Raw genomic sequence first — 7,584 nt, 5'->3', positions numbered from 1 at the left:
GGACTATTTTTCATGCAGTTGTTCACAAAGTGGTGATCCTCGCCCCATCTTTGCTTGTGAATGGCTGAGCCTTTTGTGGATGCTCCTTTTATATCCAATCATGACACTCACCTGTTTCCAAACAGGTGTTCTTTGAGCATTCATCAACTTTCCCAGTCTTTTGTTGCCCCGTCCCAACTTTTTTGAAACGTGTTGCAGGCATCCATTTCAAAATGAGCAAATATTTGCACAAAAACAATAAAGTTTATCAGTTTGAACATTAAATATCTTGTCTTTGTGGTGTATTCAATTGAATATAGGTTGAAGAGGAATTGCAAATCATTGTATTCTGTTTTTATTTACATTTTACACAACGTTCCAACTTCATTGGAATTGGGGTTATATATCAGCCATTTCCAAACATAAGAATGCCGGGGCTCACTTTGAAATCTGAAAATCTTCTGTGGCCCACCCAAACTTTTGAATTGAGACATGAAACTAAGACTTAAAATAGTCAAGTCTGGGAGCATGCACTGGTGCTGCACTTTGTCGCATCCATGACACCACGGAACCGCCTTGGGTTACCATCTCGAGGCAGAAAACTGGTCCATTCTCACTGGTTCGTTCTCTGGTTAGTCCATTGCCACTGTTCCATTCTCCAGAATAACCATCTATCTTATTAAAATTGTTGTGAAAGTGTAGGAACACGGACCCACAACAGGGGGGCGACAATGAACGGACAATGGAGGAATCAAATACACTGTTTTTACTGTTGTGAAAAAAGGGCACAACAAATACAACTGATAACAATAGAGAGATTAAGTCTAATTCAAAGGTGTCGTGTGGGCAGGCTCGACGATAGGAGACGTCTGTCCAAGTCGAACCGGAACCAACCCGATCTCCGCCGCCACCGGACCCCGGGGATACTGGAGCCGCCAAGTCCCGAATTCCCAGGTGGCCACTGCCTCCGCTCGCCGGATCCGGTACTGCTGGCAGGAAACAGAAACAGTCAGGTGTGGATGCGGCTGCACCCAGCAACACGGAGGGTGGAGAGTCCACCTCCACCTCTCGTCAGGAAAATACTGGTGAGTGCAGGAGTGTGAGTACTTATCCAAGAAGTCCAATACAATCTCCCGCTGTACTACTCACTATCTGCTATCCAACACACAAGCAACAAAGTATTATCGTCAAGAATACAATCGGCTGAGTACGTTACCTCTTAGGTATGGCGATATCTCGGCAAATGAGGTGGAGATGCCGTCCTGCTGATATACCTCCGTCTTGATTGGGATCAGCTGTCTCTAGTGATGGATGACAGCTGGCTGCTCCTGTGAGGCGGCAGCGCCCTCTGGTGCCTGGAGCCCGCACTCCAGGCAGGGCGCCCTCTAGTGGTGGTGGGCCAGCAGTACCTCCTCTTCAGCGGCCCACACAACAGGACCCCCCCCTCAACGGGCGCCTCCTGGCGCACGACCGGGTTTGTCAGGGTGGCGACGGTAGAAGTCGGCCAGGAGGGCCGGGTCCAGGATGAAGCCCTTCTTCACCCAGGAGCGTTCTTCGGGGCCGTACCCCTCCCAGTCCACCAAGTACTGAAAACCCGGCCCATTCGTCGAACGTCAAGGAGCCGGCGCACGGTCCAGGCCGGCTCTCCGTCGATGATCCGGGCAGGAGGTGGCGCCGGACCCGGAGTGCAGAGGGGTGAGGTGTGATGGGGTTTAATCCTGGAGACATGGAATACCGGATGAATCCGCAGTGAGGCCGGAAGCTGGAGCCTCACTGCGGCGGGATTGATGACCTTTAGGATCTTGTAAGGACCAATGTATCGCTCCTGCAGTTTCGGGGAGTCCACTTGAAGGGGAATGTCCTTGGTGGACAACCATACCTCCTGCCCAGGACGATACGTGGGAGCCGGGGCCCGCCGCCGGTCTGCATGGTTCTTCACCCTCGTCCGGGCCCTCAACAAAGCAGAACGGGCGGCACGCCACACCCGACGGCACTTCCGTAGGTGGGCCTGGACCGAGGGCACACCGACCTCCCCCTCAACCACTGGAAACAACGGGGGTTGATACCCCAAGCACACCTCGAAGGGGGAGAGGCCGGTGGCGGACGACACTTGACTGTTGTGGGCGTACTCGATCCAGGCCAGGTGGGTACTCCAGGCCGTCGGGTGCGCGGCTGTCACACAGCGTAGGGTCTGCCCCCAGTTCCCGGCAAAAGCTCCTCCAAACATGCGAGGAGAACTGGGGACCACGGTCAGTCTCTCGTCCGGGTATCACCCCCAGACCAACGGACAAGCAGAACGGGCCAACCAGGAGATGGAGCAGACCCTACGCTGTGTGACAGCCGCGCACCCGACGGCCTGGAGTACCCACCTGGCCTGGATCGAGTACGCCCACAACAGTCAAGTGTCGTCCGCCACCGGCCTCTCCCCCTTCGAGGTGTGCTTGGGGTATCAACCCCCGTTGTTTCCAGTGGTTGAGGGGGAGGTCGGTGTGCCCTCGGTCCAGGCCCACCTACGGAAGTGCCGTCGGGTGTGGCGTGCCGCCCGTTCTGCTTTGTTGAGGGCCCGGACGAGGGTGAAGAACCATGCAGACCGGCGGCGGGCCCCGGCTCCCACGTATCGTCCTGGGCAGGAGGTATGGTTGTCCACCAAGGACATTCCCCTTCAAGTGGACTCCCCGAAACTGCAGGAGCGATACATTGGTCCTTACAAGATCCTAAAGGTCATCAATCCCGCCGCAGTGAGGCTCCAGCTTCCGGCCTCACTGCGGATTCATCCGGTATTCCATGTCTCCAGGATTAAACCCCATCACACCTCACCCCTCTGCACTCCGGGTCCGGCGCCACCTCCTGCCCGGATCATCGACGGAGAGCCGGCCTGGACCGTGCGCCGGCTCCTTGACGTTCGACGAATGGGCCGGGGTTTTCAGTACTTGGTGGACTGGGAGGGGTACGGCCCCGAAGAACGCTCCTGGGTGAAGAAGGGCTTCATCCTGGACCCGGCCCTCCTGGCCGACTTCTACCGTCGCCACCCTGACAAACCCGGTCGTGCGCCAGGAGGCGCCCGTTGAGGGGGGGGTCCTGTTGTGTGGGCCGCTGAAGAGGAGGTACTGCTGGCCCACCACCACTAGAGGGCGCCCTGCCTGGAGTGCGGGCTCCAGGCACCAGAGGGCGCTGCCGCCTCACAGGAGCAGCCAGGACGACAGCTGTCATCCATCACTAGAGACAGCTGATCCCAATCAAGACGGAGGTATATCAGCAGGACGGCATCTCCACCTCATTTGCCGAGATATCGCCATACCTAAGAGGTAACGTACTCAGCCGATTGTATTCTTGACGATAATACTTTGTTGCTTGTGTGTTGGATAGCAGATAGTGAGTAGTACAGCGGGAGATTGTATTGGACTTCTGGATAAGTACTCACACTCCTGCACTCACCAGTATTTTCCTGACGAGAGGTGGAGGTGGACTCTCCACCCTCCGTGTTGCTGGGTGCAGCCGCATCCACACCTGACTGTTTCTGTTTCCTGCCAGCAGTACCGGATCCGGCGAGCGGAGGCAGTGGCCACCTGGGAATTCGGGACTTGGCGGCTCCAGTATCCCCGGGGTCCGGTGGCGGCGGAGATCGGGTTGGTTCCGGTTCGACTTGGACAGACGTCTCCTATCGTCGAGCCTGCCCACACGACACCTTTGAATTAGACTTAATCTCTCTATTGTTATCAGTTGTATTTGTTGTGCCCTTTTTTCACAACAGTAAAACAGTGTATTTGATTCCTCCATTGTCCGTTCATTGTCGCCCCCCTGTTGTGGGTCCGTGTTCCTACACTTTCACAACAGGGGCCGTTGTGAAAGTTTTAACACAAGTTTTAAACAGTTTTACACCAGATGCCAAACCTAACACAACTCCACATTACATGGAGAAATGTGGCAGGGGTGGGGTTTGAACCAGGAACCTTCCTCGCTGAACCAAAGCACACTAACCACTTTGCCATCTCCCCTATGTGGTTACTTTTGAAAAATAATCATTTAAAACTTTGTGGCAAAATTTAAACTCAGAGAAGTTCTTTTAAATTCATTTTTAATGACCTTTTATGGTCCAACTTCAGTATACTCTGAGCCCACCAGGGGGCTGTGACCCACATTTTGGAAATTACTGATCTATACAGGCTCTTAATGCCTCATTTTACCATGGTAATGGCTAATACCAACAAAATTACTGTTCAGATCTCAGTAACCACAAAGATGTTTTTGTTCTCTAACACCAACATGGTTTGAATTACAGGGGGTACTGGGGGGGTCTGATCCCTCTAATTAAGATATGAAATCCCCCAAAATAGGTACAAATACCAGATCGGGATGGTTAAAACATTATTAGATCCTTCTTGCCCATAATTGTAAATAGTACAATATATTTTTGCATCAAAATAATACAATATATTTTTGTCATATTCATACCTCAAAGAATCTTCTAATACAATTTCGGACACTCCTAAAGTTAACTTTCCCTTTTCTTAATGTTAGAAGAACATTGCATCTGCCTGCTTCACTCCTATTAAAGCAATGGCTCATTTAAATCTGTGGTCTAGTTTGCGTCACAACCCAAAGGATGCTGTCGTCAGTTAATGCACAGTGCATCCTGAATACCCCTGTCACACTTATTCGGTATTAGCTGGAGTCAACCTGAATCAGCCAGAATGAAAAAAGGATCAAATTTTGTGCCACATTCAGGAGGGCTCTCAAACAGACAGAAATTCTTTGAATACTTAGGATGTTCTTCAGACCCGCCTCGAATGATTCTTGCCCATTCCATGTGTATTAGCTTATACCCCCGTCACACTTAGCTTGAATGAGCCCGAATGCCACATGAATGAGGATTCGACCAACATTCGGGTAAATCTGAGGTGCATTTGAAATCCTCGTACAGCATTCTTACAGTCAGCACATTCGTGCGGTCAGAGCACATGCGCTCTACACTAGTGGCGCGCATGTGACAAAAAAGAACGGTGGTCGAGGTGCAGTGTACCGCATTCTGACTGTAGTTGTAATATTCATACGGCATGAAACACAATTTGAAGTATTGGGAGAGCATTCGAGGGGCTGTTCGAAATGTTTGGGCACATCGAATCCTGGTTGAATGTCTCGATCGTGCCCCCCGTCGTGCCCCCCTCCCCCCCATATCACACTAGATGCCGAATGCCGCACAAATGGACATTTGACTTACATTCGGACAAAGTTGAGGCACAATCGAAATCCTCCCACACAGTCAGGCACATTTGCGCAGCCAGGCTGAATGTTGAGCACATGTACACCACTGTCAAGGTGCGTTCAAGGTGGGGAAAGTGTGTACGGCGGGTTAGATAATGTATGTGAAGCAATATGATCATCATAGCTGTAACATGATGTGCACGATGAGCTGCTTGCCCATGACGAGTCAATGCGTGTCATAGGCGTGGCACACCACAATGCAGCTGAATGGCATGAACACCATGTATGTACCTCTATAGGAGGAATGACGGGGCCCTTCACAACATAAATAAAATTAAAGCTCACCTTTGGAATGGCTCCAGGTGCGTTTCACAGTGCAGGGTCGACATCAGCAGGAGCTACAGCCTGTAGTGACCACCCTCTCATCCTGCCAGAGGTGTGAGCTGCCATCATCAGCTTTCAAATGGCTCATCTACCACGAAATATAATTCCCCTATGGCACGACACACCACTGCGCGTCACAGCACGTAACACACAATCGCAAGCTCCACACAGTCTGAACCACTGAATGATTGCAGGGCACACGCATGAACCACAGTGTGGTCAGCTCATGGATGCAATATCCTGGAGAGAGGAAAGGCACGGGGCTTTCTCATCTGTTCGAGCCGCTGCGCGTGTGTGAACTCCGATCACCTGACAGCACCGCGGTTCCTGCGTGGGGCGCTCTCGTGCTCAAAGTGCCGCGCGTGCGTGAGGCTCCTTCATCTGAACGAACTGCTGCGATCACCTGACAACCTTCAAAGGAAGCAGAAATGTTTCTGTACCCCTTCCCAGATTTGTGTCTCAATCCTGTCTCAGAGGTCTACAGACAATTCCTTTGACTTCATGCTTGGTTTGTGCTCTGACATGCACTGTCAACAGTGGGACCTTACATATAGACAGGTGTGTGCTTTTTCATATCATGTCCAGTCAACTGAATTTACCCCAGGTGGACTCCAACTAAGCTGTAGAAACATCTCAAGGATGATCAGTGGAAACAGGATGTGCCTGACCTCATTTTTGAGCTTCATGGCAAAGACTGTGAATACTGATGTACATGTGATTTCTTTGTTGATTTTTTTTAATAGTAAGTTCCTTCGGTGCTCCCTTGTTTGCACTCAGGGTTGCCACAGCAAATCTGAGGTGGATCTGCATTTTGATTTGGCACAAGTTTTACGCTGGATGCCCTTCCTGACATGGAGAAATGTGGCAGTGGTGGGGTATGAACCGAGAACTTCTGCACTGAAACCAAGTGCACTAACCACTTGGCCACCACCCCTGCCATTTTTTGTGTGTTTTCTCACATTTGAGAAATTTGAAAACCAATCAAAATTAAAAATCCTGGAGGATGTAGCTTCCATCGTGCATGCTGCTGAGTCAAAATATGTAAGGTAAAAATTGTGACAGCAGTTTTTTAGAAAAGGAAAAGACAGAATGACAAAGTGTCCCTGGCAGTGTGGTCCACAACAATCTAACCAAAAAGGCACCTGTTTTGTCTGAGGTGGGTCTGGAGTCAGAGTGTGATTACAGGAGCCGGTTGAACAATGCAGCAGCCAGTCATTATCCACTTTAGGTCAGCATTTTCAATTATTGTCATCTTTCTATGACCTGCTCGTTAATTACAGTCCACACAGACCTTTCTGAGGAGCTTTTAGCTCCATCAATCCGGCTCCAGAAAATTAACAGCCAGACGACCTGAGATCAGTCACGGCACCTTTGTGTGTGTGTGTGTCTGTGTCTGTGTGTGTTCTAATACATCCCCCCACCAAGTTCTTAGCCACACAAACTCATAGTCTGAAACAACTTACACAGTATGTATTATTCATATGGCCATTATGTATCATCCTTTTTTGTTAAATAAATTTTTTAATGAGCTTGTGTACTTAACTGTTTGTTTCTGTACCTCTTTTATTCTGTTATTTTTTCTTGCGTTAGCATGTGCATTTACAGACTGTAAATCCACTGTTACAGTCTAACGCTTCTGAAATTACTTCTATTACTGCTATTATTATTATTATTGTTGTTATTATTACTATTATTATTATTTGCTGTTGTAGATTTGTAGATCCTCGCTTTCAAATGAAGCCTGACATTTTTCAGAGCTTCAGCTGTTTCAAATATTAAAATTTGCTTTCAAATGAATTCATTATAGTGTTTTCTAAGAGTACACCAGGTACAAAATATTGTAACACTGTACTTTCAATTGAAGTTGATTAGAAAATGGTTAAATCAAAAAATCATACTATTGTTAAAATATTTATTTAATTTCCATCTTGATTATTTTCCCATTTTCTTTTTTGTATATTAGGTGACCCTTGGGGGCGGGGACAATAACCCAGAGGCTGGAAGAAATCTTAAAAGGTC

Source organism: Thalassophryne amazonica, chromosome 3 (genome assembly GCF_902500255.1).
Source record: "Thalassophryne amazonica chromosome 3, fThaAma1.1, whole genome shotgun sequence".
NCBI lineage: Eukaryota > Metazoa > Chordata > Actinopteri > Batrachoidiformes > Batrachoididae > Thalassophryne > Thalassophryne amazonica.
Note: the sequence above shows the minus strand (reverse complement) of the source record.